The sequence below is a fragment of the Halichoerus grypus genome, chromosome 8, assembly GCF_964656455.1.
Source record: "Halichoerus grypus chromosome 8, mHalGry1.hap1.1, whole genome shotgun sequence".
In the NCBI taxonomy this organism is placed as follows: domain Eukaryota; kingdom Metazoa; phylum Chordata; class Mammalia; order Carnivora; family Phocidae; genus Halichoerus; species Halichoerus grypus.
In genome coordinates this window covers 114,179,375-114,191,803 of record NC_135719.1, presented here as the reverse complement: position 1 = coordinate 114,191,803, position 12,429 = coordinate 114,179,375, and the positions used below count along the sequence as shown (strand labels likewise).

Below are 12,429 nucleotides of genomic sequence, written 5' to 3'. Positions count from 1 at the left end.
TCAGATTTCTCACAAGCTTCACACTGATATCAGCCTGGGGAAATGCAAGAAGCAGGGATCATTGTAGAGCCCCTCAGAAAAATAGTTCCTTGGGGAAGTGGTTGAGGGGCAGTTATTCGTTGTATTTATTCAACAGACCTTATTGAGTCCTGCTGAGTGTCAGGTTGTGTGCTTGCTGCCAGGGCCAAACAGTTGACAAAAAAGAGATTAGAATTTCAAGGAAACCCTCTAGGCTCTTGGGACAGTACATGGCTGTGGGCAAGAATGGGGCATGGAGAGTCAGGCTGCCTGAATTTCGACCCCAGCGCCACCACCTAATAGCCTCAGGGGCATATGCCAGTTAGGGTCTGGGACAGATGCTAATAACAATAACCAGAAATAACAAACTATAGAAATGATCCCTGGAAGTATAGTCTTAACAATAACCAGAAATAACACAGGTTTAAACAAGATAGAAGTTTATTTTTCCTTCTCTTAAACAGACATGTCTGGAGGGAGGCAGTGTGAGGCTGGGACAACAAGTCATGGTCATCAAGGACCCAGGCTCCTTCTGTCCTTCTGCCCTGCCCTCTTTAGCTTGTGGCTTCCTTTCTCAAGGTCACAAGTTGGTGCTGGGGCCTTAGCCATCAAATATGTACTCCAGGCAGGCAGCTGGAAGCAGGCGAAAAGAGTCAGAAAAAAAGCCCATGTAAGCCCACACCCTTTTTAAGAAGGTTTTTTTGGAAGTCTAACCCAATGACGGCTACTTGCATATTATAGGGATAGCTGCCTGCAAAGGAGTCTGGAAAATGTAGAAAAATGTAGACTTTGAGCAGTCCACATTGCCTGCTCAAGTGAAGTCAGGCTTCTCTTCACACGTAAGAAGGAGACTTTACGTCCTACCTGGGTACCTAGCTGTCTCTGCCCCAGGGTCATAAGGTCGCCTGTTTCCCCAGTACTGGAAGATTCAGTAAGATGATACTTGCAAAGCCTTCAAATGTCACTTCTCCTTTGAAACCTTCCTCAGTAAAGTTGGTCGCTTTTTTACTTATGGATCCAGCAGCACATTCTTCACGCCCAAATCCTAACACTGGCTGGGGTTTATTATAATTTTACATGACTCTCTCCACCACTGGACTTTGAGGCCAGGGCTGAGGCCTTATTCACCTTTGTACCCGCACTGCCAGCGCACTGTAAATTCTCCATCAATCTTTATGGAATAAATCAAAGAATTTTCCTCTATTTCTTTTTGATGGAACTTCCAGAACCAAGTTTATTTCTAAACCCAAATACCCTCCGGGCCCTAAACCTTCATCTTTGAAAAGTCACTTTTGAGTTTGGGTCTCAGGCCTGAGACAGAGTGGAAAGAACAATAACACTGGCCTCAAATACCTGCTTGGTCCCTTATCTGCTGTGTGAGGTTAGGAAAAGTGCTTAACTTCTCTGAGCTTTAGTTTTCACTGGGAAGTAGGGATAATATTAATGATGCATTGTATGTGATATAAAGATTAAATGAAAGTATTCAGCACGTATCTGGCATGGACCAGCACTCATCAGTAGACATAAGCCTCTTTGGTCTTCTTTTGATATTTTCCCCTGTACTTTAGTAGAGCTAGCCCAGGCAAGTCAAAAATAGCCAACACTTTTTGAGTGTTTACTATATGCCAGGTGTTACCTTGAGGTAGGTACTATCATATTGCTCCATTCTACAGATGAGGATACTGAGGGTCAGGGAGTCAGAGCCGTCTGGCCATAGAGCTCATTCTTCTACACATGCCACCATACTGCTTTTCAGGTTGGATTTGGCAATGTTTAGCTTCAGCATATCTCCAGCAACTTTTCCAGGGTCCAGTCATTGACAATTTCTCTGGGTCCTCCAGAGCCTGCATCACTCTGGAGGTAGGCAGGGAGGATTCTGGATCAGTTTACCCACAGAGATGATTTTCTCAGCTTAAAAGTCCCCACAGAACCCAGCAGCTACTCCTACTCCTCAGAGAACATCATGAAAAGTTCAGTTTAAGAGGCTGAGAACAGCTGTGACCTCAGAGCTGTTGTCATTGTAAGAGTCACCCCTACCTCATGAAAATGCAGCCTGTGAAAAATTCAAACTTATAAAAAAAGATCAATGTGTGTGCATGGGAAGGATGATGTACAGTATCTAAGAACAATGTACTTCATAAAGTATGGCACCTAAGCTTTCCTTTATTTGGCAATCTTTCCCTGTGTACTTACAGCGATTTCATTTTTTAAAAAATTCCATTTATGGGAAAGTTCACAGGGACACAGCTATTAAACCAAGTGAGATACACCCATGTAATTCTGTGATCTTGATATTGCCAGGAAATTGCTGCAAACGCTGCCCTATGCTACCCTTCCCCTTGTATTCTTCTCTTCCATATTTTCCTCTGAGGAGGTACTTTTGAACCCAATTAGAAGAAGAACATCATTGAAAATCATTCGATTATCACGATAGAAAGAAGCTAATTTTGGCTGTGCCAGGAGCTCCCATCAACCACTACCATCCTTTTTCAGCACTGGAAAATTACAAAGTTTCCTTACTGTTTTAAAACTTGCAGAGCCTTTTGGGAATCAACCTAAAAGATCTGGCCGACAGCCAGTAGCAAAGGGGTGGGGGCAGATCGCTCATGACCTCACGGAACTTGGAGGCCCGCGAAGGAAGAGACGGTCCAAGGAGCTGGCCTCCTGAAGCTGGCCTCGGCTGTTCCTGGGCACACTGTGCTACCCGCCATCTCAGTGTGCCTTTCTGACCAGCCTGCCAGTCACGGGGTGTGAGATCACTGGCCAGCAAGGGCAGAAAGCAGTGGGCAGGAGGAAGGCTGGGAATGAGAATTCATAAAACCTTGGAGAGAGAAATGAAGTGTATGTTTTCATTACATTTTCAGAACGTTTAAACCCTACTTGAATATGAAGCAGAAGTTATGGGTTGCCAGGGACTAGAAGCTACTCAGACCTTGTCAGCCTCAACTGCAAAAGAAGGAGGCACCCAAACATTTGATAATTTTTGTGAGTGGCCTTCTAGAGGAAACTGGCGCCAGCTGCGAGTTTACATTTCAGGAAAACCTGGCCTCGTGAAGCCTATTCTGACTCATGTTTATGGGCTAGAGCTCATGTCTATTGCTGGAGAAGGTTCACATTTCCTTGTAAAGCAACAAAATGCAGAGATGGGACCCAGGGCTTCTTAGAAATCCCCTACAAGCTCTTCTCCGAAATCCTGCACCAGCTTCTCTTTTATTTTTATTTATTTTTTTAAAAGATTTTATTTACTTATTTGACGGAGAGATAGAGAGCACAAGCAGGGGGAGTGGCAGGCAGAGGGAGAGGAAGAAGCAGGCTCCCCACGGAGCAGGGAGCCCAATGCAGGACTCCATTCCAGGACCCTGGGATCATGACCTGAGCCAAAGGCAGACACTCAACTGACTGAGCCACCCAGGAGACTCCCCCCAACCTACTTCTTTTAACAGGGCCTATCAAGGTGAGGCCAGCAGGAGTATAGGACACAGATTTGAGGATTCCCTCACTCTCAGGGTTGTGCAACTGCATGGTAGGTCCCAACAGTGAGGGCCTCCTTAAATCTGGCTCCCTAGACCCTTGCTTTGCTTACTCTCCTCCCCGCCCCCATCTTTCAAAGTCCCCACTAAGCGGCCCCCATTCTAAGTCCCTTGGTTTGGGATAGGGTGTGAGATATCTAAACACTCCTCAGAAGATTCAAATGTGTAGCCAGGAGGGAGAAATACTCCTTTAAGTGAACAAGGGTTGGTGGCAAATTGAAGGAATCCAACTAAAAGCCACGAATCAACCTTGACTTCATCTCTTCCCAGCATGTTAAGGGGGGAAAGATTCTTACCAAATTCATTTTGGTTCAGTCTGTTCACTGTATTATAGGTCACGAAGGGTCCTCTATCCAGTTGCCAGATAAAATACAGGACACCCAGTTGAATTTGAATTTCAGATGAACAACAAATGATTCCAATCCAACTAGGCATCCTATGTTTCTGTTTGCTAAATCTGGTGATCCTCATTTTGCATGACATGTCAAAGTATGTGGACTTGATTGTGGGCAGCATTTCTGAGTTCGTATTACAGAACAAAGTTGCAGTGGCTATAACGTGTATCATCCAAAGAAAAAAATTCCATAGTCAACTAAATTTGGCAAACAGTGGGTTAAACCAAGTTAGCCAGATTTTTTGACCACAAAACTTCTTGGAACCTTTAATATGTAAATGTACACTGTACCCCTTCAAGTTGGAGAACTAGGGAGTTCTTACATACCTGGGAGACATCTTAAATAACAAATATTCCAAAAAACTTAAATGTGGAAAACACTACAGTGAGAGGCGGGTGCTGCTGAAGGGTTTTAAGCAGGCAAGTGACAGAGACCAGTGATTGAGACAGATAATTCCACTTGGAAAAGTAGATTTTTGAGAGGGACAAGACTGAAAGCAAAGGACTGAGATAGAAAGCTCTATTAGTTTGCTAGAGCTAACATAACAAAATACCACAGACTGAATGGTTTAAATGACAGAAATTTATCTTTTTACATTTCTGGAGGCTAGAAGTCTAAGATCAAGATGTCAGCAGGGTTGGTTTTTTCTGAAGCCTCTCTTTTTGGTTTGTAGATGGTCATCTTCTCCCTCTGTCTTCATGTGGTCTTCTCTCTGTGCATTTTTGTGTCCCAATCTCTTCTTCTTGAAAGGATACCAGTTATATTGGATGAGGTTAACACTCACAGGACCTCATTTTAACTCAATTACCTCTTTGAAGTTTCTATCTCCAAATATACATTTCTGCAGTACTTTGGGCTAAGCCTTCAACATATGAATTTGGGCAGGGGAATACAATTCAGCCCATAACAGAAGCTATTACAATAATCCTACTGAAAGATGATGGAGTTATCAATTAAGTTGGTGACAGTGGGAATGCAGAGAAGAGATTGGATCCTAGAAATATTAGAGGCAGGACTGAAGGGACAGATGAATTGATTAGATGTGGTGAATGAGCAAAAGTAAGGCATAGTTCCTAGCACAGAATAACACTCAAATATCTTTGTTTCCATCTCTACTTTTCCCTGAGTCTGGAATAGAATCTTTCCTGTAACAAAAATCTACACTCATGAAGTGTTCGTGTTGGACTGAATTCATTTCAAAGATAGAAACATGAACAACACAGTTATTAAATATTTCCTCCTTATTTCAAAAAAATGACCACTAGTTTTTGTATTGGGATGCTTGACTAATCTCTGCATCATCTCTCCCTACCCTTGGAAAAAAATATTGAGCATTATGGGAATGTCTGGCTTACCCGTGCCAGATTCATTCTGGCTCCAGTGAGTGGAGTTCTGGTGGTTTCCAAGGAGAACAAAGGCTTAGTGAGGAGCAATGTCTTGGAAAGACCTGGCTCCTCTGGAGGCTGAGGTCCTCAGGCCCTTTAAGACACACTGAAGACCAGCCCTAGTCCCTGCCTTCAACCTAGGAGTTAGCCAGAGTAGACAATAACTTCAGAAAATTGAAATCCTGCTCAAATTTTAATCCTATGAAAAAAAATCACTGAGTGGTTTATAAAGATGAAAAAGTAGCCAAAAGACATTTTGGGGTGGGGGGGCTTCAGTTCTGCAGAATCTATAGAAAAAATAACTCCACAAAAAAGAAATTCTTTGGATTTCTGGAATTAGGGACTAAAGATCCATAGGTCAGTGCAACCTCTGAGTACCAGCCGCTAAGCTCTCGTGGCCTCATTTGGCCTGGGCACCAAGAACATCAACAACTGGATGGCTATAGTATGAAGGGGGAGTCCTGGTAACACCTTGAAATTCTGCCAGACCTACCACAAGCTAGGACCCATCTTTGCTGAGGTATACAGAATTCTTGTTGATACAAGTGTTCTTTAAATTAAAAGCAATAAATTCCTTTTGGTTTAACTTTAACAAAATCAGTTGAGAGAACTTGGATTCTTTTCCCTTTGTCTCCTGAGGATTGATACATTTCTCAGCCTTTTGGCCTTTCTACCTATTAAATAAAAATGCTGGCCAAAGTGCAACCACTGCCTGTAATCTTCGTCTCTTTTGAGTCTTTAATCTTTCCATGGCTTCTTCCTTTCAGCCTACACTTGAAGTTTACCTCATTCCAAAGATTTTCCCTTGACCAGTCATCTTATAGCATTAATATTCTGCCTTGTCGTAGGGCTGGAGTCTTGCCCTGCGCTCCTTATTCAAGTAATAGCTACTTGAAAGGCAGCAAGGAGTTCCCCGTGACTCTCCGTTGGCTCCCAGCACATACCCTGATTATGGCAAATACTCATCCAGTTGTCCTGAACCTGATGCAGAGCCTCTACTACTACCTCTTCTACTTGCAACACTCAACGATTCTTAGTATGCTCCAGGGCTGACGTCTTTTCTCCCTAAATTTAATTTAAATTCATCCCACAACAATTTCAGTCCACTTCGTACTCCATTTGTAGTATCTTGTTTGCAGAAATGGTCAAAATCATTCCCTTCCTTGTATTCATGCCCCTTTGCAATGTGACTTCCCATTTCCTCCCATCAAGGGATAGAATCTATTTTTCCACCCTCTGAATGCGGGCTGACCATGGGCCCTGCTTTGACCAATAAATCGGAGCAGAAGTGATGCTGTGCCTAGCCTTTTGGAGACTTGGTGAGTTTCTGTTTTATCTCTTAGAATTCTGTCCAGCTACCATGTGAACAAGCTTAAGCTATGTGAATGACCACATAGCCAAGTCAACTTTGTCACCCCTGTTGGCTTCAGCTGACAGCCAGTTAACTCTCAGAAGCAGAGCTCCTTAGCTGACCTGTAGCTGACCATGGATGCATGAAAGAACCCAGCAAAGACCAGAAGAATGTACAGCTGATCCCCACTAAACAGCTGATTTGCAGAATCGTGAGTTAAGAAAATGATTGCTGTTTTAAGCCACTAAGTTTGGGTTGTTTGTTCCACAGCAATAGTTAACTACACACCATCCAAAATGTTCATTGGAACATTTGAAGAGTGGAAGGAATTTCCAGGGAATCAATATGGCTCCACAAGTTTATGCTTTTATACAATTTTGGTGCTCTAAACTCATAGTAATAAGAGATAAAATAGGAAATAAAAACTGGATAGCTGGCTCATGGACAAACATCTCAACAATCCAGAAATTTACAGTGCTCCAGGAATGAAAGCAAGGAGACGTCACTGGAAGTTTGGCTTCATCCACTTAAGGCAGAGGATGAAAGCCAGTTTTCTGTTGAAGCCAAGGTTTGGTGGGAGGTAGATAATGCCCCCAATGTCAACAGCTCATGAAAGGAGGCTTAAAAATAATTGCCAAGTATTACCATCCAATCAGACATTCTCCCCTCGCCTCCCCCTACCGACTTTGCTAAAACCAGTGGTCAGTTTTCACTCTTCATTTTACCAAGCAGACTTTGATAGAGTTGATCTTCTCAAACTTTCTTCTTTTCTGTGTGAGGATACAACACTTCCCTGGTTTCCCTTTACCTCATTGGCCACTTTTCTCAGTTTCCTTTTTTTCTTTTTTTCTCAGTTTCATTTTTAATGGTTTCTCCTCGTCTTTCCAAACTCTTAATGTTGGAGAATGTTTAGATTCAGTCGGTCCTGTTCTCTATCCATCTTCACTCCTTTGGTGATCTTACACATGTTCATGGTTTTATTTATTTATTTATTTATTTATTTATTTTAGATTTTATTTATTTATTTGACAGAGACACAGCGAGAGAGGGAACACAAGCAGGGAGAGTGGGAGAGGGAGAAGCAGGCTTCCCGCCGAGCAGAGAACCCGATGCGGGGCTCGATCCCAGGACCCTGGGATCATGACCTGAGCCAAAGGCAGATACTTAACGACTGGGCCACCCAGGTGCCCCATGTTCATGGTTTTAAATATCATCTAGATCCTGGCCACTTCCAATTTATTTATTTATTTATTTATTTTAAAGATTTTATTTATTTATTTGAGAGAGAGAGAATGAGAGACAGCATGAGAGGGAGGAGAGTCAGAGGGAGAAGCAGACTCCCCGCTGAGCAGGGAGCCTGATGTGGGACTCGATCCCGGGACTCCAGGATCATGACCTGAGCCGAAGGCAGTCGCTTAACCAACTGAGCCACCCAGGCGCTCCTAGCCACTTCCAATTTAAATTTCCAGCTCAGATCTCCCTTTAAACTCCAGGCCCATATATCCAACAGCCTACTTAATATCTCCATTTGGATGTCTAACAGAAATCTCAAATTCAAATGAACTCCTAATTTTCCCCTGCTTTACCTGCTTTACCCTCAGTCTACCCCATCTCAGGTAATAGCAACTCTGTCCTTCCATTCCTGAGGCCCCAAACCTGGATATAACCATTCTTTCATATCTTTCAACAAATGTACCAGGAAACAATGTTAATTTTACCTTCAACATTTATCTAGAATCTGATCATTTCTTATTTGGGATCATGGCTTTTGGCAAACTGTGAGCCTGGGAAAGTGAGAGGACCGGACACAGTCTCATGAATGGAAAATGAGTAAAGCTACCTGCTGGCTCAGTGCCTAGATCTATAGTATCCCTAATCTCACCAATAGACAGAAGCCCCACCTGCTTCTGAGTCCAGGTGAGGCTTCTGTGAAACTACTATTTGGGGCAAGTGGGAAGAGAAAAAAGTAAAAATCTTCCCAAATAAGATTTGGAGAGCCTGCAGATCAAAATTCTAAATCCTACCCAAAAAAGTCTAATGTTAACAAAGTAAGTCAACAAATTATTTATCCTGAACAAAATTATTTTTATAGAATAGCCTGAAAAATACTTTAAAAATGAGTATGTTTTAGAGTATTCAAAGAAGTAAAATAAAGGACTAGCTTCTGTTTTTTTTTAAAGAGCATTATATGAAACACAAATAGGCACAAACAAAATAAATTATGTAAATATGAAAAATAAGCTATTTGAAATCTTTGAATTAAAAATGATAGTAATTTGAATGTAAAATTCAATCAATAGGATAAACTCTAGATTGAACACAAATACATAAGGATTGCAAAATAGTACTGAGGAATTTACCCCTACACAGCCAAAGATACAGAGAGAGAAAAGATATGAAAAAAGACAAGGATCATAGTTTGAATAGCTACCACACATGGCAAATAGGAGTTCTGAAGAAGGAAACGAGGGAAGCTATCTTCAAAGAGGTAAATAGCAGAGACTTTTCGATGACTGAAAGAAGAGAGGAGTCCTCAAACTGTGTCCTAAGATGACTAAAGGAAGCTCAGGCTTGCCAGACACACTGAAGTAAAACTGCAGAATGCTAACATTAAAGAGAAGAGCTCAGAAATTTCCGGAGGGGAAATACTATATTATCTACAAAGAAGTGACAACTGCATAACAGATTTCTTATCAACAAAAACAGAGTAAAACACTCCACTAAAAGAACTATTAAAGGATATTATTCACTAAGAAGAAAAGTGAGTCCAAGGCATAAAATACAAGAAATAATGATACAACAGAAATTGATAACATTTATCAGTAAGTTCAATTAATCATTGACCATGAAGGCATACATATTAACATACTTTTGGATATTAAAAAAGGGTAAAATTCAAGCTCTACACAGCAATGGTAAGATGGGGGAAAGGAATACCATGTTTAATCTCTATTAGGCTTATGCAATAGTAAAGAGAAGGATAGAAATTCTGAATAACTTTGGCTTTTGTTAAAAAAGTTTATGGCTAAATATGTATGCCTAAAAAATTAAAGGGAACCGCTGTAATCAACAAATACATTTATATCTATTCAAACATTCTAAGTATATGCAAACTTTATTTATACAGAAGGCAGAAAAAGAGAAATTTACAAAGCGAAAAAAAGAAATTATGGTAAGGAGAAAACCCAAAATAAGAAGGCAGAAACTCAAATACACCACAACAAATATAAAGGGATTACATTTATCTACTGAAAATGGTTATCAGAGTGGATTTTTTAAAAAATCCAGCTATATGCCTCTTATAGGAGACATAATTAAAACAAAACCAAAAGAGAAACTTTGAATATAAAAGAATAAAAAAGCTGTACCATGCAGTAATAATGAAAAGAAACCTGGTACAGCAATATTTATATTAGACTAAATAGAATTTTGGGTAAAAAGCACTACATAATATTAGAGGAAATAATCCACCAACATGTAGCATTCATGACCCTGTATGCATCTAACAGCACAGCTCTGAAAACTACAAAACCACGGCTGAGAGAAATATAAGGAGACATCAACAAATCTATAATCATAGTGTAGATTACTGAGATCAAGGAAAATGAAAACTTATCAGGAATGTAAAAGATTTGAACAACAAGTTTACCAGATATGTAGGAAAAAGTCCTTATATTCAACATTCGACCTAAATACATATTTACATAATCTTACCTCTTTTGAAATCACAAAGGATACCTCAACGAATATAAAAAGATATTATAGAGACCATATTCTCTGATTATAGTGCAATGAAATTTGAAATCAACAATGAAAAGTAGTACAGAACAGTCACTACAACACATGTTTGGAAACCAGTAATCTACTAAATAACATATGGGTTAAAAAGGAATTTGCAATGGATATGATAAAATATTTGGAAGTAAATGAAAATGCAACTACCTCATATCACAACCTGTGGGAGCTGGTCCAAAAAAAAAAAAAAAAATACTGTTAGGGATATTTTTGGGATAACTGGCAAAATTTGAATAAGGTCTATATATTAGATAATAGTATTAAATTTTCTGATTTCAATAATTATACTGTGTCGTGAGCATCTTTGTTCTTAAGAAATAGTCACTAAAATATTTAGGGATAAAGACATAGAAACTTACTCTCAGATCGATCGGATGATGACAACGATGATGGTGATGATGATATCTAGAGGGAAATAACAAAAATGGTATGCAGGAGTGAAGGGTAAACAGGAGGTTTTTTTTTTACACTATTTTTATCATTTCTTGTAAGTTGGAAGTTGGAATATCAAAATAAAAAGTTTAAAAAAGAAAAAACCTATATAATACAGTGAGAGTTAAAGGGGACTTTATTTAAAAATCCAAATAGTTGTCTTTCAAGTGGGATAGTGATTTGCCAGACTTCGTTTCCTTCCGAAGATTCTCGGTTTCGCTGATTGGATAAAACAAAAACCTGTTGTGTGAGAAAACTGTGGGTTCTGCAAATGAGCAAAGGAGACCACAATGCCTGTTGTGTATGAAACAGCATCTTGGGGCTGCCTGCACCATTCGTTAGGAATTGCCTTGGGGATAAACACAGACTAGTGACTAAAGAATGATGTCACACAATTGTTTTAAACAAATGAACCAAAAGGGCAATTTGTGCCACATTCCAACTAGGTCATAAAACTTTATTTAAGAAGTTTTGACCCTAGGATTTCTCTAAGCCTTTCCGAACACTTTGTTTTGACTCCTCTCTCCATGGGCCATAATTCAAAACAGTGCAGCCCAATCTCGTTCTCAACGTTTCCTGCGAAATCTGGCTCTTCACTTCAGAAGAGTGCTGAAGTGTCAACACATTACCAAGAGATTGTTTCCAGGCGCTCAGCACTGTAGAGAAAGATCCAACGGTGGAGGACAAAAGCAGGAATATGGTGAAGCACCGTGGGATCACCGAGGAGTAAACATGAGTGTGGAGGAAGGAGGAGAGAGAAGTGAGAAGAGAGAAAAGACGGAAGAGCAACATGTGGTTTCAAGAAGAGCTTTAAGAATAGGTTTTGGGGAAACTCTACCAGCCCCTACATGTTCACAAGATCTCTCCGTTGCCAGGGACACCTTTTTGGTGAATAAGGAGAAAGTTGTAGGCTGAGGGCCTTGGGAAGGTTGGAGTAGAGAGGCATTGCTAGAGATGGAAGAGGCGAAGACACAGTCCAGATGTGTGATATCACTGGTTTCTCGGTCAGTAGATCATGGTGGGCCGGATGGGGCAGGCCATGTGGATTGTTTGGGGACCTTACTCGTTTTGCAGCAGATTCACTTTGCAAGCCTCCTTTGGGACACCACTCTCCCTGACCCATCAGACCCACAGTCTTGGTCCTGCGTTACTTCGCAAAGTCAGAGCGGCTCGAGCCAACGGCCCTCAGAGCACATTGGCAGCCAGAAGGAGACTAGCAAATTATGGCCCTTCTATAAGACAGCACAGTTTAGGTTTTTAATGAATTCTTCACCTCTTTATTTTATGTCAAAGTCTGTCTATTTTAATTAAAATGACTTCAGAAGATAGATGGGACCGATGCTGGAAGCGCACACTTAACTACGAATATAGAGGGTCAGGAACTATCTGCAATTTGTATGCTGTGCCTAAGTATCACCTAAGTATCACCACCTCTTGGGAGATGACTGTGCTTATGGGGGTTCCAGCCCTGGTCCCTATTTCACCTGACCAAACCCCTGTCACAGCTGTTTCCCATCGGAAAC

General features: G+C 40.8%; 1 pseudogene; it reads right to left on the bottom strand.

The window, feature by feature from the left end:
- Window positions 1-312: 312 nt before the first annotated feature.
- On the bottom strand, window positions 313-417 carry LOC118520030 (small nucleolar RNA U3; annotated as a pseudogene).
- Window positions 418-12,429: the final 12,012 nt, after the last annotated feature.